The 22,656-nt window shown below is 46.1% G+C and overlaps 9 non-coding genes and 1 pseudogene across 9 annotated transcripts; all 10 read left to right on the forward strand.

The window, feature by feature from the left end:
• The first annotated feature begins 1,818 nt into the window (after nt 1-1,818).
• LOC130338175 (U2 spliceosomal RNA) lies at nt 1,819-2,009 on the forward strand. The gene has a single exon (XR_008878924.1). It is a non-coding gene; the product is annotated as a U2 spliceosomal RNA (small nuclear RNA).
• A 2,086-nt stretch (nt 2,010-4,095) lies between these two features.
• On the forward strand, nt 4,096-4,286 carry LOC130338176 (U2 spliceosomal RNA). Its single transcript, XR_008878925.1, has one exon. It is a non-coding gene; the product is annotated as a U2 spliceosomal RNA (small nuclear RNA).
• Nucleotides 4,287-6,367: 2,081 nt separating this feature from the next.
• LOC130338177 (U2 spliceosomal RNA) lies at nt 6,368-6,558 on the forward strand. The gene has a single exon (XR_008878926.1). It is a non-coding gene; the product is annotated as a U2 spliceosomal RNA (small nuclear RNA).
• A 2,081-nt stretch (nt 6,559-8,639) lies between these two features.
• LOC130338179 (U2 spliceosomal RNA) lies at nt 8,640-8,830 on the forward strand. The gene has a single exon (XR_008878927.1). It is a non-coding gene; the product is annotated as a U2 spliceosomal RNA (small nuclear RNA).
• A 2,089-nt stretch (nt 8,831-10,919) lies between these two features.
• LOC130338198 (U2 spliceosomal RNA) lies at nt 10,920-11,079 on the forward strand (annotated as a pseudogene).
• A 692-nt stretch (nt 11,080-11,771) lies between these two features.
• On the forward strand, nt 11,772-11,959 carry LOC130338197 (U2 spliceosomal RNA). Its single transcript, XR_008878939.1, has one exon. It is a non-coding gene; the product is annotated as a U2 spliceosomal RNA (small nuclear RNA).
• Nucleotides 11,960-14,036: 2,077 nt separating this feature from the next.
• LOC130338180 (U2 spliceosomal RNA) lies at nt 14,037-14,227 on the forward strand. The gene has a single exon (XR_008878928.1). It is a non-coding gene; the product is annotated as a U2 spliceosomal RNA (small nuclear RNA).
• A 2,087-nt stretch (nt 14,228-16,314) lies between these two features.
• LOC130338181 (U2 spliceosomal RNA) lies at nt 16,315-16,505 on the forward strand. The gene has a single exon (XR_008878929.1). It is a non-coding gene; the product is annotated as a U2 spliceosomal RNA (small nuclear RNA).
• Nucleotides 16,506-18,596: 2,091 nt separating this feature from the next.
• Nucleotides 18,597-18,787, forward strand: LOC130338182 (U2 spliceosomal RNA). Its single transcript, XR_008878930.1, has one exon. It is a non-coding gene; the product is annotated as a U2 spliceosomal RNA (small nuclear RNA).
• Nucleotides 18,788-20,870: 2,083 nt separating this feature from the next.
• On the forward strand, nt 20,871-21,061 carry LOC130338184 (U2 spliceosomal RNA). The gene has a single exon (XR_008878932.1). It is a non-coding gene; the product is annotated as a U2 spliceosomal RNA (small nuclear RNA).
• The last annotated feature ends 1,595 nt before the right edge of the window (nt 21,062-22,656 follow it).

The raw sequence follows: 22,656 nt of genomic DNA on the forward strand, positions 1-22,656 counted from the left end.
ATGATAGGCAGCTGCCTTGATAGCGGGTGGGTGCTGAATGTTCCTAATTGACAAAATAAGATTAATGCTTATGAAGAAATATAAAATCTCATCCCTTCCCCAATATCGCGCCACACCCCTACCCCTTAATTCCCTGGTTGAACTTGATGGACATATGTCTTTTTTCGACCGTACTAACTATGTAACTATGTAACATAACATGGGGGGGGGGGTCTCCTGGCTGTTCACACAGGTGTGTCATTGCTGTACATTGACCATGCATTGCTTCTGTGGTATTGCAAAGGCAAAGACAAATGCTTCCAGCCATCCATTGCACTAATGGATTGGTCATCAGCTGGCTGTCTATGTCCCGCATCAATATAGACCAAAGTACAGAGGGTTAGGCTATGCTATTGTGCACCTACCTGATGCATCAGAAGGTGCGAGGCCCTTGCTAAATTCTGTGCACAGACTTTGAGATCTATGCTTTAGACTGTATCTAAACCTGCTCCAACATGGACTGACATTCTGGCCTACTTTCAGCCGATGCGACTTGTCTGTCGCTGAACAGTCGCTTTTTATGTATTCAGCACCTATGTATAATGTTGTAAAAATGCTCTAGAAGCTAAAGTCGCAGAAATGTCACACATATTTGGCCTGCAACTTTCTGTGCGACAAATTCAGACAGGAAAAATCAGTATAAATCCTTAGAAAATTATCCCCCAGTGTCTCCATCTGCTGGCGGTATTGAATAAGCATTGCTGCACTGATGGGGTATGCATTAGACGAAAAAAAAGAAGAAAAAGAAGAATAATACGCCCAGAAAAGAGGCGAAAAGGAGAAAAACGTAAAAAAACGTGAAAAAAAAGTAAGAGGAAGAGAAGGGAAAAAAAGGTGGAAATGGGTTTAAAAGTGATTTCGGCGGAGAAATATATATATATATATATATATATATATATATATATATGCGCACACACACACATAGATATAAACGTATTCTCCGTTGAGATATTGCAGCCGCTGCTGTGTCCAGGCCCAGGAGCCTTAGCACTGTGCTGTGATGTCACTCAATACCACTGACATCACTAGGTGTAAACAACATCTCTCCTTTGCTGTGTATGTGACTATGGAGCTGTTTGGTGATGTCGTCTATTACGGCCTTCATAGAAGCAACAGGAGATTGTTGCATCCATCTTGAACCCTCAGAACTACAGTGCTATGATGTCACTCACTTCCACAGGCCTTGCAGAGTGTAAACAACAACAACCCAGCTTTGTTGTGTATGTAACCATAGGGATTTGTGATGTCACCTAGAACCTTCACAGCAGCGACAGCTTTATGAGGAGCATCAGCACTGCTCTGCCTGAGCAGAACCATCACCGCCATAGGTTGTCAAATAACCCGGATTTAACCCACACAGGTAAGTCCAATGGGGTGCAGGCATGTCCTCTATGCTTACAGCTTCCCGTGGGTGTTGGTTTGATACCGTTTGGGGACAGCCAAGGAGGCATCTGCAGGCAACAAAGGTAGGTGTGTGCTTGTGTGTGTGTTTCCTATGCAGATCCTAAGCCCAGTGTCACATGCAAGTAGGAGGAGTAAGAAGGGTTCCTGGCAAATCCGGGTTATGGATTGCATTTAAAAAGGCCCCGTGGGAGTGCAATGGGCCCCTGTCTTGCTGCTTAGCAATAATGGTATGGGTTTAGGTTCTGCTGTGTGTACTGGTGGTTGACTGCCCCCCAGCCCAGAGTGTGCATGGAAAATTGTCTGGCAGCCTCCCTGACAGCAAGCAGTGATAGTGCCCATGAAGGGGACCTTGTTGGGCCCGCCCCTTTCACGGTTATCGCTTCTCGGCCTTTTGGCTAAGATCAAGTGTAGTATCTGTTCTTATCAGTTTAATATCTGATACGTCCCCTATCTGGGGACCATATATTAAATGGATTTTTGAGAACGGGGGCCGATTTCGAAGCTTGCTTCCGTCGCCCTATGCATTGACCCGATATGGCAGTATCTTCGGGTACAGTGCACCACCCCCTTACAGGGTTAAAAAGAAAGATTCCTACTTTCATTGCTACCTGCTTGCTGGCTAGCCAGCTAGCCAGCCCTGTGGGCCTTGCTGCTGCTGCAGCCAAAAAACAAAAGGTGGTGCTGCTGCTGCTTCTGCTGCTTCTGCTTCTGCTTGTGTCTGGCCCCTGTTGGAGCGTCCAGGCACAGGACTTCTGCTGCTGCTGACTAAATGGCCTCCTTAATTGGATCATTTGAGTAGCCAGCACACCTGTGCAGGTAGGGCATGACATGATAGGCAGCTGCCTTGATAGCGGGTGGGTGCTGAATGTTCCTAATTGACAAAATAAGATTAATGCTTATGAAGAAATATAAAATCTCATCCCTTCCCCAATATCGCGCCACACCCCTACACCTTAATTCCCTGGTTGAACTTGATGGACATATGTCTTTTTTCGACCGTACTAACTATGTAACTATGTAACATAACATGGGGGGGGGTCTCCTGGCTGTTCACACAGGTGTGTCATTGCTGTACATTGACCATGCATTGCTTCTGTGGTATTGCAAAGGCAAAGACAAATGCTTCCAGCCATCCATTGCACTAATGGATTGGTCATCAGTTGGCTGTCTATGTCCTGCATCAATATAGACCAAAGTACAGAGGGTTAGGCTATGCTATTGTGCACCTACCTGATGCATCAGAAGGTGCGAGGCCCTTGCTAAATTCTGTGCACAGACTTTGAGATCTATGCTTTAGACTGTATCTAAACCTGCTCCAACATGGACTGACATTCTGGCCTACTTTCAGCCGATGCGACTTGTCTGTCGCTGAACAGTCGCTTTTTATGTATTCAGCACCTATGTATAATGTTGTAAAAATGCTCTAGAAGCTAAAGTCGCAGAAATGTCACACATATTTGGCCTGCAACTTTCTGTGCGACAAATTCAGACAGGAAAAATCAGTATAAATCCTTAGAAAATTATCCCCCAGTGTCTCCATCTGCTGGCGGTATTGAATAAGCATTGCTGCACTGATGGGGTATGCATTAGACGAAAAAAAAGAAGAAAAAGAAGAATAATACGCCCAGAAAAGAGGCGAAAAGGAGAAAAACGTAAAAAAACGTGAAAAAAAAGTAAGAGGAAGAGAAGGGAAAAAAAGGTGGAAATGGGTTTAAAAGTGATTTCGGCGGAGAAATATATATATATATATATATATATATATATATATATATATATATATGCGCACACACACACATAGATATAAACGTATTCTCCGTTGAGATATTGCAGCCGCTGCTGTGTCCAGGCCCAGGAGCCTTAGCACTGTGCTGTGATGTCACTCAATACCACTGACATCACTAGGTGTAAACAACATCTCTCCTTTGCTGTGTATGTGACTATGGAGCTGTTTGGTGATGTCGTCTATTACGGCCTTCATAGAAGCAACAGGAGATTGTTGCATCCATCTTGAACCCTCAGAACTACAGTGCTATGATGTCACTCACTTCCACAGGCCTTGCAGAGTGTAAACAACAACAACCCAGCTTTGTTGTGTATGTAACCATAGGGATTTGTGATGTCACCTAGAACCTTCACAGCAGCGACAGCTTTATGAGGAGCATCAGCACTGCTCTGCCTGAGCAGAACCATCACCGCCATAGGTTGTCAAATAACCCGGATTTAACCCACACAGGTAAGTCCAATGGGGTGCAGGCATGTCCTCTATGCTTACAGCTTCCCGTGGGTGTTGGTTTGATACCGTTTGGGGACAGCCAAGGAGGCATCTGCAGGCAACAAAGGTAGGTGTGTGCTTGTGTGTGTGTTTCCTATGCAGATCCTAAGCCCAGTGTCACATGCAAGTAGGAGGAGTAAGAAGGGTTCCTGGCAAATCCGGGTTATGGATTGCATTTAAAAAGGCCCCGTGGGAGTGCAATGGGCCCCTGTCTTGCTGCTTAGCAATAATGGTATGGGTTTAGGTTCTGCTGTGTGTACTGGTGGTTGACTGCCCCCCAGCCCAGAGTGTGCATGGAAAATTGTCTGGCAGCCTCCCTGACAGCAAGCAGTGATAGTGCCCATGAAGGGGACCTTGTTGGGCCCGCCCCTTTCACGGTTATCGCTTCTCGGCCTTTTGGCTAAGATCAAGTGTAGTATCTGTTCTTATCAGTTTAATATCTGATACGTCCCCTATCTGGGGACCATATATTAAATGGATTTTTGAGAACGGGGGCCGATTTCGAAGCTTGCTTCCGTCGCCCTATGCATTGACCCGATATGGCAGTATCTTCGGGTACAGTGCACCACCCCCTTACAGGGTTAAAAAGAAAGATTCCTACTTTCATTGCTACCTGCTTGCTGGCTAGCCAGCTAGCCAGCCCTGTGGGCCTTGCTGCTGCTGCAGCCAAAAAACAAAAGGTGGTGCTGCTGCTGCTTCTGCTGCTTCTGCTTCTGCTTGTGTCTGGCCCCTGTTGGAGCGTCCAGGCACAGGACTTCTGCTGCTGCTGACTAAATGGCCTCCTTAATTGGATCATTTGAGTAGCCAGCACACCTGTGCAGGTAGGGCATGACATGATAGGCAGCTGCCTTGATAGCGGGTGGGTGCTGAATGTTCCTAATTGACAAAATAAGATTAATGCTTATGAAGAAATATAAAATCTCATCCCTTCCCCAATATCGCGCCACACCCCTACCCCTTAATTCCCTGGTTGAACTTGATGGACATATGTCTTTTTTCGACCGTACTAACTATGTAACTATGTAACATAACATGGGGGGGGGGGTCTCCTGGCTGTTCACACAGGTGTGTCATTGCTGTACATTGACCATGCATTGCTTCTGTGGTATTGCAAAGGCAAAGACAAATGCTTCCAGCCATCCATTGCACTAATGGATTGGTCATCAGCTGGCTGTCTATGTCCCGCATCAATATAGACCAAAGTACAGAGGGTTAGGCTATGCTATTGTGCACCTACCTGATGCATCAGAAGGTGCGAGGCCCTTGCTAAATTCTGTGCACAGACTTTGAGATCTATGCTTTAGACTGTATCTAAACCTGCTCCAACATGGACTGACATTCTGGCCTACTTTCAGCCGATGCGACTTGTCTGTCGCTGAACAGTCGCTTTTTATGTATTCAGCACCTATGTATAATGTTGTAAAAATGCTCTAGAAGCTAAAGTCGCAGAAATGTCACACATATTTGGCCTGCAACTTTCTGTGCGACAAATTCAGACAGGAAAAATCAGTATAAATCCTTAGAAAATTATCCCCCAGTGTCTCCATCTGCTGGCGGTATTGAATAAGCATTGCTGCACTGATGGGGTATGCATTAGACGAAAAAAAAGAAGAAAAAGAAGAATAATACGCCCAGAAAAGAGGCGAAAAGGAGAAAAACGTAAAAAAACGTGAAAAAAAAGTAAGAGGAAGAGAAGGGAAAAAAAGGTGGAAATGGGTTTAAAAGTGATTTCGGCGGAGAAATATATATATATATATATATATATATATATATATATGCGCACACACACACATAGATATAAACGTATTCTCCGTTGAGATATTGCAGCCGCTGCTGTGTCCAGGCCCAGGAGCCTTAGCACTGTGCTGTGATGTCACTCAATACCACTGACATCACTAGGTGTAAACAACATCTCTCCTTTGCTGTGTATGTGACTATGGAGCTGTTTGGTGATGTCGTCTATTACGGCCTTCATAGAAGCAACAGGAGATTGTTGCATCCATCTTGAACCCTCAGAACTACAGTGCTATGATGTCACTCACTTCCACAGGAGGCCTTGCAGAGTGTAAACAACAACAACCCAGCTTTGTTGTGTATGTAACCATAGGGATTTGTGATGTCACCTAGAACCTTCACAGCAGCGACAGCTTTATGAGGAGCATCAGCACTGCTCTGCCTGAGCAGAACCATCACCGCCATAGGTTGTCAAATAACCCGGATTTAACCCACACAGGTAAGTCCAATGGGGTGCAGGCATGTCCTCTATGCTTACAGCTTCCCGTGGGTGTTGGTTTGATACCGTTTGGGGACAGCCAAGGAGGCATCTGCAGGCAACAAAGGTAGGTGTGTGCTTGTGTGTGTGTTTCCTATGCAGATCCTAAGCCCAGTGTCACATGCAAGTAGGAGGAGTAAGAAGGGTTCCTGGCAAATCCGGGTTATGGATTGCATTTAAAAAGGCCCCGTGGGAGTGCAATGGGCCCCTGTCTTGCTGCTTAGCAATAATGGTATGGGTTTAGGTTCTGCTGTGTGTACTGGTGGTTGACTGCCCCCCAGCCCAGAGTGTGCATGGAAAATTGTCTGGCAGCCTCCCTGACAGCAAGCAGTGATAGTGCCCATGAAGGGGACCTTGTTGGGCCCGCCCCTTTCACGGTTATCGCTTCTCGGCCTTTTGGCTAAGATCAAGTGTAGTATCTGTTCTTATCAGTTTAATATCTGATACGTCCCCTATCTGGGGACCATATATTAAATGGATTTTTGAGAACGGGGGCCGATTTCGAAGCTTGCTTCCGTCGCCCTATGCATTGACCCGATATGGCAGTATCTTCGGGTACAGTGCACCACCCCCTTACAGGGTTAAAAAGAAAGATTCCTACTTTCATTGCTACCTGCTTGCTGGCTAGCCAGCTAGCCAGCCCTGTGGGCCTTGCTGCTGCTGCAGCCAAAAAACAAAAGGTGGTGCTGCTGCTGCTTCTGCTGCTTCTGCTTCTGCTTGTGTCTGGCCCCTGTTGGAGCGTCCAGGCACAGGACTTCTGCTGCTGCTGACTAAATGGCCTCCTTAATTGGATCATTTGAGTAGCCAGCACACCTGTGCAGGTAGGGCATGACATGATAGGCAGCTGCCTTGATAGCGGGTGGGTGCTGAATGTTCCTAATTGACAAAATAAGATTAATGCTTATGAAGAAATATAAAATCTCATCCCTTCCCCAATATCGCGCCACACCCCTACCCCTTAATTCCCTGGTTGAACTTGATGGACATATGTCTTTTTTCGACCGTACTAACTATGTAACTATGTAACATAACATGGGGGGGGGGGTCTCCTGGCTGTTCACACAGGTGTGTCATTGCTGTACATTGACCATGCATTGCTTCTGTGGTATTGCAAAGGCAAAGACAAATGCTTCCAGCCATCCATTGCACTAATGGATTGGTCATCAGCTGGCTGTCTATGTCCCGCATCAATATAGACCAAAGTACAGAGGGTTAGGCTATGCTATTGTGCACCTACCTGATGCATCAGAAGGTGCGAGGCCCTTGCTAAATTCTGTGCACAGACTTTGAGATCTATGCTTTAGACTGTATCTAAACCTGCTCCAACATGGACTGACATTCTGGCCTACTTTCAGCCGATGCGACTTGTCTGTCGCTGAACAGTCGCTTTTTATGTATTCAGCACCTATGTATAATGTTGTAAAAATGCTCTAGAAGCTAAAGTCGCAGAAATGTCACACATATTTGGCCTGCAACTTTCTGTGCGACAAATTCAGACAGGAAAAATCAGTATAAATCCTTAGAAAATTATCCCCCAGTGTCTCCATCTGCTGGCGGTATTGAATAAGCATTGCTGCACTGATGGGGTATGCATTAGACGAAAAAAAAGAAGAAAAAGAAGAATAATACGCCCAGAAAAGAGGCGAAAAGGAGAAAAACGTAAAAAAACGTGAAAAAAAAGTAAGAGGAAGAGAAGGGAAAAAAAGGTGGAAATGGGTTTAAAAGTGATTTCGGCGGAGAAATATATATATATATATATATATATATATATATATATGCGCACACACACACATAGATATAAACGTATTCTCCGTTGAGATATTGCAGCCGCTGCTGTGTCCAGGCCCAGGAGCCTTAGCACTGTGCTGTGATGTCACTCAATACCACTGACATCACTAGGTGTAAACAACATCTCTCCTTTGCTGTGTATGTGACTATGGAGCTGTTTGGTGATGTCGTCTATTACGGCCTTCATAGAAGCAACAGGAGATTGTTGCATCCATCTTGAACCCTCAGAACTACAGTGCTATGATGTCACTCACTTCCACAGGAGGCCTTGCAGAGTGTAAACAACAACAACCCAGCTTTGTTGTGTATGTAACCATAGGGATTTGTGATGTCACCTAGAACCTTCACAGCAGCGACAGCTTTATGAGGAGCATCAGCACTGCTCTGCCTGAGCAGAACCATCACCGCCATAGGTTGTCAAATAACCCGGATTTAACCCACACAGGTAAGTCCAATGGGGTGCAGGCATGTCCTCTATGCTTACAGCTTCCCGTGGGTGTTGGTTTGATACCGTTTGGGGACAGCCAAGGAGGCATCTGCAGGCAACAAAGGTAGGTGTGTGCTTGTGTGTGTGTTTCCTATGCAGATCCTAAGCCCAGTGTCACATGCAAGTAGGAGGAGTAAGAAGGGTTCCTGGCAAATCCGGGTTATGGATTGCATTTAAAAAGGCCCCGTGGGAGTGCAATGGGCCCCTGTCTTGCTGCTTAGCAATAATGGTATGGGTTTAGGTTCTGCTGTGTGTACTGGTGGTTGACTGCCCCCCAGCCCAGAGTGTGCATGGAAAATTGTCTGGCAGCCTCCCTGACAGCAAGCAGTGATAGTGCCCATGAAGGGGACCTTGTTGGGCCCGCCCCTTTCACGGTTATCGCTTCTCGGCCTTTTGGCTAAGATCAAGTGTAGTATCTGTTCTTATCAGTTTAATATCTGATACGTCCCCTATCTGGGGACCATATATTAAATGGATTTTTGAGAACGGGGGCCGATTTCGAAGCTTGCTTCCGTCGCCCTATGCATTGACCCGATATGGCAGTATCTTCGGGTACAGTGCACCACCCCCTTACAGGGTTAAAAAGAAAGATTCCTACTTTCATTGCTACCTGCTTGCTGGCTAGCCAGCTAGCCAGCCCTGTGGGCCTTGCTGCTGCTGCAGCCAAAAAACAAAAGGTGGTGCTGCTGCTGCTTCTGCTGCTTCTGCTTCTGCTTGTGTCTGGCCCCTGTTGGAGCGTCCAGGCACAGGACTTCTGCTGCTGCTGACTAAATGGCCTCCTTAATTGGATCATTTGAGTAGCCAGCACACCTGTGCAGGTAGGGCATGACATGATAGGCAGCTGCCTTGATAGCGGGTGGGTGCTGAATGTTCCTAATTGACAAAATAAGATTAATGCTTATGAAGAAATATAAAATCTCATCCCTTCCCCAATATCGCGCCACACCCCTACCCCTTAATTCCCTGGTTGAACTTGATGGACATATGTCTTTTTTCGACCGTACTAACTATGTAACTATGTAACATAACATGGGGGGGGGGTCTCCTGGCTGTTCACACAGGTGTGTCATTGCTGTACATTGACCATGCATTGCTTCTGTGGTATTGCAAAGGCAAAGACAAATGCTTCCAGCCATCCATTGCACTAATGGATTGGTCATCAGCTGGCTGTCTATGTCCCGCATCAATATAGACCAAAGTACAGAGGGTTAGGCTATGCTATTGTGCACCTACCTGATGCATCAGAAGGTGCGAGGCCCTTGCTAAATTCTGTGCACAGACTTTGAGATCTATGCTTTAGACTGTATCTAAACCTGCTCCAACATGGACTGACATTCTGGCCTACTTTCAGCCGATGCGACTTGTCTGTCGCTGAACAGTCGCTTTTTATGTATTCAGCACCTATGTATAATGTTGTAAAAATGCTCTAGAAGCTAAAGTCGCAGAAATGTCACACATATTTGGCCTGCAACTTTCTGTGCGACAAATTCAGACAGGAAAAATCAGTATAAATCCTTAGAAAATTATCCCCCAGTGTCTCCATCTGCTGGCGGTATTGAATAAGCATTGCTGCACTGATGGGGTATGCATTAGACGAAAAAAAAGAAGAAAAAGAAGAATAATACGCCCAGAAAAGAGGCGAAAAGGAGAAAAACGTAAAAAAACGTGAAAAAAAAGTAAGAGGAAGAGAAGGGAAAAAAAGGTGGAAATGGGTTTAAAAGTGATTTCGGCGGAGAAATATATATATATATATATATATATATATATATATATATATATATATATGCGCACACACACACATAGATATAAACGTATTCTCCGTTGAGATATTGCAGCCGCTGCTGTGTCCAGGCCCAGGAGCCTTAGCACTGTGCTGTGATGTCACTCAATACCACTGACATCACTAGGTGTAAACAACATCTCTCCTTTGCTGTGTATGTGACTATGGAGCTGTTTGGTGATGTCGTCTATTACGGCCTTCATAGAAGCAACAGGAGATTGTTGCATCCATCTTGAACCCTCAGAACTACAGTGCTATGATGTCACTCACTTCCACAGGCCTTGCAGAGTGTAAACAACAACAACCCAGCTTTGTTGTGTATGTAACCATAGGGATTTGTGATGTCACCTAGAACCTTCACAGCAGCGACAGCTTTATGAGGAGCATCAGCACTGCTCTGCCTGAGCAGAACCATCACCGCCATAGGTTGTCAAATAACCCGGATTTAACCCACACAGGTAAGTCCAATGGGGTGCAGGCATGTCCTCTATGCTTACAGCTTCCCGTGGGTGTTGGTTTGATACCGTTTGGGGACAGCCAAGGAGGCATCTGCAGGCAACAAAGGTAGGTGTGTGCTTGTGTGTGTGTTTCCTATGCAGATCCTAAGCCCAGTGTCACATGCAAGTAGGAGGAGTAAGAAGGGTTCCTGGCAAATCCGGGTTATGGATTGCATTTAAAAAGGCCCCGTGGGAGTGCAATGGGCCCCTGTCTTGCTGCTTAGCAATAATGGTATGGGTTTAGGTTCTGCTGTGTGTACTGGTGGTTGACTGCCCCCCAGCCCAGAGTGTGCATGGAAAATTGTCTGGCAGCCTCCCTGACAGCAAGCAGTGATAGTGCCCATGAAGGGGACCTTGTTGGGCCCGCCCCTTTCACGGTTATCGCTTCTCGGCCTTTTGGCTAAGATCAAGTGTAGTATCTGTTCTTATCAGTTTTCATGCTGGTGGGGATGGGTGCTGCATGGAGGATGCAGGTGTACCAGGGCTTTCCGGGGCTGGTTCTGAGGAATCAGCTCGACGGCTGCCCCGATGTGACCTGTTCCCTCCGGGTCTCGCCATGAGGCTGAGAGGGTCTAGAGCCGAGGTACTTTTGTGCCTCGGGGAGTGGTGACCCCGAGGTGCCGAAACTCACTGGGAGAATAGGCTCACTGAGTTGAAGCACGGGCACCATAATCTCTTCACCTTGTGGCACTCACCTCTTGATTCCCGGCCTTCTGGCTAGGATCAGAGAAATTTTTATAGATCCGGCCGGATGTCCGGGCAGTATATCTGCACACATTCACTTATTTATTTATTTTTTGTCTCACTGTGTCACTTTTTGCGTGTTGTGTGTTCACAGGATTTGTCAGGATGCGGTAGCCCTTCTGGGTGTCCCTCCTGGCGGTCTAGGGGAGGTGTGTGTGGCCATTAGGTTCCGCACCTCCCTGCAAACACCCCGGGTACTCCTGCTTCGCAGGGTACCTACCGTAATCGGCTCTGCGGGCAGATACCTTGGCTAACGCCAAGGGGGATGCCGGGAGCATTTGTGGTCTCCTAGTAGCTTCGGCGAAAAGGGACATCGAACCTGGAACCTCGCAGGTACCTTTTGGTCCGGAGGCGAAGGGTAAGGTTTGTTGGGGGGCCTCTCTCCTATCGGAGAAGGGCTTGCGATAGACCGCATCCTTTGTGCACGTTTTTTTAGTGTAACACGTTTGCACTTTTTCTTGCACTTTGGGTGAATCGAAAGCACGTTCCTCGGCTTTAGATAAAAAAAAAAAAAAAAAAAAAATCTGTTCTTATCAGTTTAATATCTGATACGTCCCCTATCTGGGGACCATATATTAAATGGATTTTTGAGAACGGGGGCCGATTTCGAAGCTTGCTTCCGTCGCCCTATGCATTGACCCGATATGGCAGTATCTTCGGGTACAGTGCACCACCCCCTTACAGGGTTAAAAAGAAAGATTCCTACTTTCATTGCTACCTGCTTGCTGGCTAGCCAGCTAGCCAGCCCTGTGGGCCTTGCTGCTGCTGCAGCCAAAAAACAAAAGGTGGTGCTTCTGCTGCTTCTGCTTCTGCTTGTGTCTGGCCCCTGTTGGAGCGTCCAGGCACAGGACTTCTGCTGCTGCTGACTAAATGGCCTCCTTAATTGGATCATTTGAGTAGCCAGCACACCTGTGCAGGTAGGGCATGACATGATAGGCAGCTGCCTTGATAGCGGGTGGGTGCTGAATGTTCCTAATTGACAAAATAAGATTAATGCTTATGAAGAAATATAAAATCTCATCCCTTCCCCAATATCGCGCCACACCCCTACCCCTTAATTCCCTGGTTGAACTTGATGGACATATGTCTTTTTTCGACCGTACTAACTATGTAACTATGTAACATAACATGGGGGGGGGGGTCTCCTGGCTGTTCACACAGGTGTGTCATTGCTGTACATTGACCATGCATTGCTTCTGTGGTATTGCAAAGGCAAAGACAAATGCTTCCAGCCATCCATTGCACTAATGGATTGGTCATCAGCTGGCTGTCTATGTCCCGCATCAATATAGACCAAAGTACAGAGGGTTAGGCTATGCTATTGTGCACCTACCTGATGCATCAGAAGGTGCGAGGCCCTTGCTAAATTCTGTGCACAGACTTTGAGATCTATGCTTTAGACTGTATCTAAACCTGCTCCAACATGGACTGACATTCTGGCCTACTTTCAGCCGATGCGACTTGTCTGTCGCTGAACAGTCGCTTTTTATGTATTCAGCACCTATGTATAATGTTGTAAAAATGCTCTAGAAGCTAAAGTCGCAGAAATGTCACACATATTTGGCCTGCAACTTTCTGTGCGACAAATTCAGACAGGAAAAATCAGTATAAATCCTTAGAAAATTATCCCCCAGTGTCTCCATCTGCTGGCGGTATTGAATAAGCATTGCTGCACTGATGGGGTATGCATTAGACGAAAAAAAAGAAGAAAAAGAAGAATAATACGCCCAGAAAAGAGGCGAAAAGGAGAAAAACGTAAAAAAACGTGAAAAAAAAGTAAGAGGAAGAGAAGGGAAAAAAAGGTGGAAATGGGTTTAAAAGTGATTTCGGCGGAGAAATATATATATATATATATATATATATATATATATATATATATATGCGCACACACACACATAGATATAAACGTATTCTCCGTTGAGATATTGCAGCCGCTGCTGTGTCCAGGCCCAGGAGCCTTAGCACTGTGCTGTGATGTCACTCAATACCACTGACATCACTAGGTGTAAACAACATCTCTCCTTTGCTGTGTATGTGACTATGGAGCTGTTTGGTGATGTCGTCTATTACGGCCTTCATAGAAGCAACAGGAGATTGTTGCATCCATCTTGAACCCTCAGAACTACAGTGCTATGATGTCACTCACTTCCACAGGCCTTGCAGAGTGTAAACAACAACAACCCAGCTTTGTTGTGTATGTAACCATAGGGATTTGTGATGTCACCTAGAACCTTCACAGCAGCGACAGCTTTATGAGGAGCATCAGCACTGCTCTGCCTGAGCAGAACCATCACCGCCATAGGTTGTCAAATAACCCGGATTTAACCCACACAGGTAAGTCCAATGGGGTGCAGGCATGTCCTCTATGCTTACAGCTTCCCGTGGGTGTTGGTTTGATACCGTTTGGGGACAGCCAAGGAGGCATCTGCAGGCAACAAAGGTAGGTGTGTGCTTGTGTGTGTGTTTCCTATGCAGATCCTAAGCCCAGTGTCACATGCAAGTAGGAGGAGTAAGAAGGGTTCCTGGCAAATCCGGGTTATGGATTGCATTTAAAAAGGCCCCGTGGGAGTGCAATGGGCCCCTGTCTTGCTGCTTAGCAATAATGGTATGGGTTTAGGTTCTGCTGTGTGTACTGGTGGTTGACTGCCCCCCAGCCCAGAGTGTGCATGGAAAATTGTCTGGCAGCCTCCCTGACAGCAAGCAGTGATAGTGCCCATGAAGGGGACCTTGTTGGGCCCGCCCCTTTCACGGTTATCGCTTCTCGGCCTTTTGGCTAAGATCAAGTGTAGTATCTGTTCTTATCAGTTTAATATCTGATACGTCCCCTATCTGGGGACCATATATTAAATGGATTTTTGAGAACGGGGGCCGATTTCGAAGCTTGCTTCCGTCGCCCTATGCATTGACCCGATATGGCAGTATCTTCGGGTACAGTGCACCACCCCCTTACAGGGTTAAAAAGAAAGATTCCTACTTTCATTGCTACCTGCTTGCTGGCTAGCCAGCTAGCCAGCCCTGTGGGCCTTGCTGCTGCTGCAGCCAAAAAACAAAAGGTGGTGCTGCTGCTGCTTCTGCTGCTTCTGCTTCTGCTTGTGTCTGGCCCCTGTTGGAGCGTCCAGGCACAGGACTTCTGCTGCTGCTGACTAAATGGCCTCCTTAATTGGATCATTTGAGTAGCCAGCACACCTGTGCAGGTAGGGCATGACATGATAGGCAGCTGCCTTGATAGCGGGTGGGTGCTGAATGTTCCTAATTGACAAAATAAGATTAATGCTTATGAAGAAATATAAAATCTCATCCCTTCCCCAATATCGCGCCACACCCCTACCCCTTAATTCCCTGGTTGAACTTGATGGACATATGTCTTTTTTCGACCGTACTAACTATGTAACTATGTAACATAACATGGGGGGGGGGGGGGTCTCCTGGCTGTTCACACAGGTGTGTCATTGCTGTACATTGACCATGCATTGCTTCTGTGGTATTGCAAAGGCAAAGACAAATGCTTCCAGCCATCCATTGCACTAATGGATTGGTCATCAGCTGGCTGTCTATGTCCCGCATCAATATAGACCAAAGTACAGAGGGTTAGGCTATGCTATTGTGCACCTACCTGATGCATCAGAAGGTGCGAGGCCCTTGCTAAATTCTGTGCACAGACTTTGAGATCTATGCTTTAGACTGTATCTAAACCTGCTCCAACATGGACTGACATTCTGGCCTACTTTCAGCCGATGCGACTTGTCTGTCGCTGAACAGTCGCTTTTTATGTATTCAGCACCTATGTATAATGTTGTAAAAATGCTCTAGAAGCTAAAGTCGCAGAAATGTCACACATATTTGGCCTGCAACTTTCTGTGCGACAAATTCAGACAGGAAAAATCAGTATAAATCCTTAGAAAATTATCCCCCAGTGTCTCCATCTGCTGGCGGTATTGAATAAGCATTGCTGCACTGATGGGGTATGCATTAGACGAAAAAAAAGAAGAAAAAGAAGAATAATACGCCCAGAAAAGAGGCGAAAAGGAGAAAAACGTAAAAAAACGTGAAAAAAAAGTAAGAGGAAGAGAAGGGAAAAAAAGGTGGAAATGGGTTTAAAAGTGATTTTGGCGGAGAAATATATATATATATATATATATATATATATATATATATATATGCGCACACACACACATAGATATAAACGTATTCTCCGTTGAGATATTGCAGCCGCTGCTGTGTCCAGGCCCAGGAGCCTTAGCACTGTGCTGTGATGTCACTCAATACCACTGACATCACTAGGTGTAAACAACATCTCTCCTTTGCTGTGTATGTGACTATGGAGCTGTTTGGTGATGTCGTCTATTACGGCCTTCATAGAAGCAACAGGAGATTGTTGCATCCATCTTGAACCCTCAGAACTACAGTGCTATGATGTCACTCACTTCCACAGGCCTTGCAGAGTGTAAACAACAACAACCCAGCTTTGTTGTGTATGTAACCATAGGGATTTGTGATGTCACCTAGAACCTTCACAGCAGCGACAGCTTTATGAGGAGCATCAGCACTGCTCTGCCTGAGCAGAACCATCACCGCCATAGGTTGTCAAATAACCCGGATTTAACCCACACAGGTAAGTCCAATGGGGTGCAGGCATGTCCTCTATGCTTACAGCTTCCCGTGGGTGTTGGTTTGATACCGTTTGGGGACAGCCAAGGAGGCATCTGCAGGCAACAAAGGTAGGTGTGTGCTTGTGTGTGTGTTTCCTATGCAGATCCTAAGCCCAGTGTCACATGCAAGTAGGAGGAGTAAGAAGGGTTCCTGGCAAATCCGGGTTATGGATTGCATTTAAAAAGGCCCCGTGGGAGTGCAATGGGCCCCTGTCTTGCTGCTTAGCAATAATGGTATGGGTTTAGGTTCTGCTGTGTGTACTGGTGGTTGACTGCCCCCCAGCCCAGAGTGTGCATGGAAAATTGTCTGGCAGCCTCCCTGACAGCAAGCAGTGATAGTGCCCATGAAGGGGACCTTGTTGGGCCCGCCCCTTTCACGGTTATCGCTTCTCGGCCTTTTGGCTAAGATCAAGTGTAGTATCTGTTCTTATCAGTTTAATATCTGATACGTCCCCTATCTGGGGACCATATATTAAATGGATTTTTGAGAACGGGGGCCGATTTCGAAGCTTGCTTCCGTCGCCCTATGCATTGACCCGATATGGCAGTATCTTCGGGTACAGTGCACCACCCCCTTACAGGGTTAAAAAGAAAGATTCCTACTTTCATTGCTACCTGCTTGCTGGCTAGCCAGCTAGCCAGCCCTGTGGGCCTTGCTGCTGCTGCAGCCAAAAAACAAAAGGTGGTGCTGCTGCTGCTTCTGCTGCTTCTGCTTCTGCTTGTGTCTGGCCCCTGTTGGAGCGTCCAGGCACAGGACTTCTGCTGCTGCTGACTAAATGGCCTCCTTAATTGGATCATTTGAGTAGCCAGCACACCTGTGCAGGTAGGGCATGACATGATAGGCAGCTGCCTTGATAGCGGGTGGGTGCTGAATGTTCCTAATTGACAAAATAAGATTAATGCTTATGAAGAAATATAAAATCTCATCCCTTCCCCAATATCGCGCCACACCCCTACCCCTTAATTCCCTGGTTGAACTTGATGGACATATGTCTTTTTTCGACCGTACTAACTATGTAACTATGTAACATAACATGGGGGGGGGGGGGGTCTCCTGGCTGTTCACACAGGTGTGTCATTGCTGTACATTGACCATGCATTGCTTCTGTGGTATTGCAAAGGCAAAGACAAATGCTTCCAGCCATCCATTGCACTAATGGATTGGTCATCAGCTGGCTGTCTATGTCCCGCATCAATATAGACCAAAGTACAGAGGGTTAGGCTATGCTATTGTGCACCTACCTGATGCATCAGAAGGTGCGAGGCCCTTGCTAAATTCTGTGCACAGACTTTGAGATCTATGCTTTAGACTGTATCTAAACCTGCTCCAACATGGACTGACATTCTGGCCTACTTTCAGCCGATGCGACTTGTCTGTCGCTGAACAGTCGCTTTTTATGTATTCAGCACCTATGTATAATGTTGTAAAAATGCTCTAGAAGCTAAAGTCGCAGAAATGTCACACATATTTGGCCTGCAACTTTCTGTGCGACAAATTCAGACAGGAAAAATCAGTATAAATCCTTAGAAAATTATCCCCCAGTGTCTCCATCTGATGGCGGTATTGAATAAGCATTGCTGCACTGATGGGGTATGCATTAGACGAAAAAAAAGAAGAAAAAGAAGAATAATACGCCCAGAAAAGAGGCGAAAAGGAGAAAAACGTAAAAAAACGTGAAAAAAAAGTAAGAGGAAGAGAAGGGAAAAAAAGGTGGAAATGGGTTTAAAAGTGATTTCGGCGGAGAAATATATATATATATATATATATATATATATATATATATATATATATGCGCACACACACACATAGATATAAACGTATTCTCCGTTGAGATATTGCAGCCGCTGCTGTGTCCAGGCCCAGGAGCCTTAGCACTGTGCTGTGATGTCACTCAATACCACTGACATCACTAGGTGTAAACAACATCTCTCCTTTGCTGTGTATGTGACTATGGAGCTGTTTGGTGATGTCGTCTATTACGGCCTTCATAGAAGCAACAGGAGATTGTTGCATCCATCTTGAACCCTCAGAACTACAGTGCTATGATGTCACTCACTTCCACAGGCCTTGCAGAGTGTAAACAACAACAACCCAGCTTTGTTGTGTATGTAACCATAGGGATTTGTGATGTCACCTAGAACCTTCACAGCAGCGACAGCTTTATGAGGAGCATCAGCACTGCTCTGCCTGAGCAGAACCATCACCGCCATAGGTTGTCAAATAACCCGGATTTAACCCACACAGGTAAGTCCAATGGGGTGCAGGCATGTCCTCTATGCTTACAGCTTCCCGTGGGTGTTGGTTTGATACCGTTTGGGGACAGCCAAGGAGGCATCTGCAGGCAACAAAGGTAGGTGTGTGCTTGTGTGTGTGTTTCCTATGCAGATCCTAAGCCCAGTGTCACATGCAAGTAGGAGGAGTAACAAGGGTTCCTGGCAAATCCGGGTTATGGATTGCATTTAAAAAGGCCCCGTGGGAGTGCAATGGGCCCCTGTCTTGCTGCTTAGCAATAATGGTATGGGTTTAGGTTCTGCTGTGTGTACTGGTGGTTGACTGCCCCCCAGCCCAGAGTGTGCATGGAAAATTGTCTGGCAGCCTCCCTGACAGCAAGCAGTGATAGTGCCCATGAAGGGGACCTTGTTGGGCCCGCCCCTTTCACGGTTATCGCTTCTCGGCCTTTTGGCTAAGATCAAGTGTAGTATCTGTTCTTATCAGTTTAATATCTGATACGTCCCCTATCTGGGGACCATATATTAAATGGATTTTTGAGAACGGGGGCCGATTTCGAAGCTTGCTTCCGTCGCCCTATGCATTGACCCGATATGGCAGTATCTTCGGGTACAGTGCACCACCCCCTTACAGGGTTAAAAAGAAAGATTCCTACTTTCATTGCTACCTGCTTGCTGGCTAGCCAGCTAGCCAGCCCTGTGGGCCTTGCTGCTGCTGCAGCCAAAAAACAAAAGGTGGTGCTGCTGCTGCTTCTGCTGCTTCTGCTTCTGCTTGTGTCTGGCCCCTGTTGGAGCGTCCAGGCACAGGACTTCTGCTGCTGCTGACTAAATGGCCTCCTTAATTGGATCATTTGAGTAGCCAGCACACCTGTGCAGGTAGGGCATGACATGATAGGCAGCTGCCTTGATAGCGGGTGGGTGCTGAATGTTCCTAATTGACAAAATAAGATTAATGCTTATGAAGAAATATAAAATCTCATCCCTTCCCCAATATCGCGCCACACCCCTACCCCTTAATTCCCTGGTTGAACTTGATGGACATATGTCTTTTTTCGACCGTACTAACTATGTAACTATGTAACATAACATGGGGGGGGGGGGTCTCCTGGCTGTTCACACAGGTGTGTCATTGCTGTACATTGACCATGCATTGCTTCTGTGGTATTGCAAAGGCAAAGACAAATGCTTCCAGCCATCCATTGCACTAATGGATTGGTCATCAGCTGGCTGTCTATGTCCCGCATCAATATAGACCAAAGTACAGAGGGTTAGGCTATGCTATTGTGCACCTACCTGATGCATCAGAAGGTGCGAGGCCCTTGCTAAATTCTGTGCACAGACTTTGAGATCTATGCTTTAGACTGTATCTAAACCTGCTCCAACATGGACTGACATTCTGGCCTACTTTCAGCCGATGCGACTTGTCTGTCGCTGAACAGTCGCTTTTTATGTATTCAGCACCTATGTATAATGTTGTAAAAATGCTCTAGAAGCTAAAGTCGCAGAAATGTCACACATATTTGGCCTGCAACTTTCTGTGCGACAAATTCAGACAGGAAAAATCAGTATAAATCCTTAGAAAATTATCCCCCAGTGTCTCCATCTGCTGGCGGTATTGAATAAGCATTGCTGCACTGATGGGGTATGCATTAGACGAAAAAAAAGAAGAAAAAGAAGAATAATACGCCCAGAAAAGAGGCGAAAAGGAGAAAAACGTAAAAAAACGTGAAAAAAAAGTAAGAGGAAGAGAAGGGAAAAAAAGGTGGAAATGGGTTTAAAAGTGATTTTGGCGGAGAAATATATATATATATATATATATATATATATATATATATATGCGCACACACACACATAGATATAAACGTATTCTCCGTTGAGATATTGCAGCCGCTGCTGTGTCCAGGCCCAGGAGCCTTAGCACTGTGCTGTGATGTCACTCAATACCACTGACATCACTAGGTGTAAACAACATCTCTCCTTTGCTGTGTATGTGACTATGGAGCTGTTTGGTGATGTCGTCTATTACGGCCTTCATAGAAGCAACAGGAGATTGTTGCATCCATCTTGAACCCTCAGAACTACAGTGCTATGATGTCACTCACTTCCACAGGCCTTGCAGAGTGTAAACAACAACAACCCAGCTTTGTTGTGTATGTAACCATAGGGATTTGTGATGTCACCTAGAACCTTCACAGCAGCGACAGCTTTATGAGGAGCATCAGCACTGCTCTGCCTGAGCAGAACCATCACCGCCATAGGTTGTCAAATAACCCGGATTTAACCCACACAGGTAAGTCCAATGGGGTGCAGGCATGTCCTCTATGCTTACAGCTTCCCGTGGGTGTTGGTTTGATACCGTTTGGGGACAGCCAAGGAGGCATCTGCAGGCAACAAAGGTAGGTGTGTGCTTGTGTGTGTGTTTCCTATGCAGATCCTAAGCCCAGTGTCACATGCAAGTAGGAGGAGTAAGAAGGGTTCCTGGCAAATCCGGGTTATGGATTGCATTTAAAAAGGCCCCGTGGGAGTGCAATGGGCCCCTGTCTTGCTGCTTAGCAATAATGGTATGGGTTTAGGTTCTGCTGTGTGTACTGGTGGTTGACTGCCCCCCAGCCCAGAGTGTGCATGGAAAATTGTCTGGCAGCCTCCCTGACAGCAAGCAGTGATAGTGCCCATGAAGGGGACCTTGTTGGGCCCGCCCCTTTCACGGTTATCGCTTCTCGGCCTTTTGGCTAAGATCAAGTGTAGTATCTGTTCTTATCAGTTTAATATCTGATACGTCCCCTATCTGGGGACCATATATTAAATGGATTTTTGAGAACGGGGGCCGATTTCGAAGCTTGCTTCCGTCGCCCTATGCATTGACCCGATATGGCAGTATCTTCGGGTACAGTGCACCACCCCCTTACAGGGTTAAAAAGAAAGATTCCTACTTTCATTGCTACCTGCTTGCTGGCTAGCCAGCTAGCCAGCCCTGTGGGCCTTGCTGCTGCTGCAGCCAAAAAACAAAAGGTGGTGCTGCTGCTGCTTCTGCTGCTTCTGCTTCTGCTTGTGTCTGGCCCCTGTTGGAGCGTCCAGGCACAGGACTTCTGCTGCTGCTGACTAAATGGCCTCCTTAATTGGATCATTTGAGTAGCCAGCACACCTGTGCAGGTAGGGCATGACATGATAGGCAGCTGCCTTGATAGCGGGTGGGTGCTGAATGTTCCTAATTGACAAAATAAGATTAATGCTTATGAAGAAATATAAAATCTCATCCCTTCCCCAATATCGCGCCACACCCCTACCCCTTAATTCCCTGGTTGAACTTGATGGACATATGTCTTTTTTCGACCGTACTAACTATGTAACTATGTAACATAACATGGGGGGGGGGGGGGGTCTCCTGGCTGTTCACACAGGTGTATCATTGCTGTACATTGACCATGCATTGCTTCTGTGGTATTGCAAAGGCAAAGACAAATGCTTCCAGCCATCCATTGCACTAATGGATTGGTCATCAGCTGGCTGTCTATGTCCCGCATCAATATAGACCAAAGTACAGAGGGTTAGGCTATGCTATTGTGCACCTACCTGATGCATCAGAAGGTGCGAGGCCCTTGCTAAATTCTGTGCACAGACTTTGAGATCTATGCTTTAGACTGTATCTAAACCTGCTCCAACATGGACTGACATTCTGGCCTACTTTCAGCCGATGCGACTTGTCTGTCGCTGAACAGTCGCTTTTTATGTATTCAGCACCTATGTATAATGTTGTAAAAATGCTCTAGAAGCTAAAGTCGCAGAAATGTCACACATATTTGGCCTGCAACTTTCTGTGCGACAAATTCAGACAGGAAAAATCAGTATAAATCCTTAGAAAATTATCCCCCAGTGTCTCCATCTGCTGGCGGTATTGAATAAGCATTGCTGCACTGATGGGGTATGCATTAGACGAAAAAAAAGAAGAAAAAGAAGACTAATACGCCCAGAAAAGAGGCGAAAAGGAGAAAAACGTAAAAAAACGTGAAAAAAAAGTAAGAGGAAGAGAAGGGAAAAAAAGGTGGAAATGGGTTTAAAAGTGATTTCGGCGGAGAAATATATATATATATATATATATATATATATATATATATATATATATATATGCGCACACACACACATAGATATAAACGTATTCTCCGTTGAGATATTGCAGCCGCTGCTGTGTCCAGGCCCAGGAGCCTTAGCACTGTGCTGTGATGTCACTCAATACCACTGACATCACTAGGTGTAAACAACATCTCTCCTTTGCTGTGTATGTGACTATGGAGCTGTTTGGTGATGTCGTCTATTACGGCCTTCATAGAAGCAACAGGAGATTGTTGCATCCATCTTGAACCCTCAGAACTACAGTGCTATGATGTCACTCACTCTCCACAGGCCTTGCAGAGTGTAAACAACAACAACCCAGCTTTGTTGTGTATGTAACCATAGGGATTTGTGATGTCACCTAGAACCTTCACAGCAGCGACAGCTT

Source organism: Hyla sarda, unplaced genomic scaffold (assembly GCF_029499605.1).
Source record: "Hyla sarda isolate aHylSar1 unplaced genomic scaffold, aHylSar1.hap1 scaffold_515, whole genome shotgun sequence".
NCBI lineage: Eukaryota > Metazoa > Chordata > Amphibia > Anura > Hylidae > Hyla > Hyla sarda.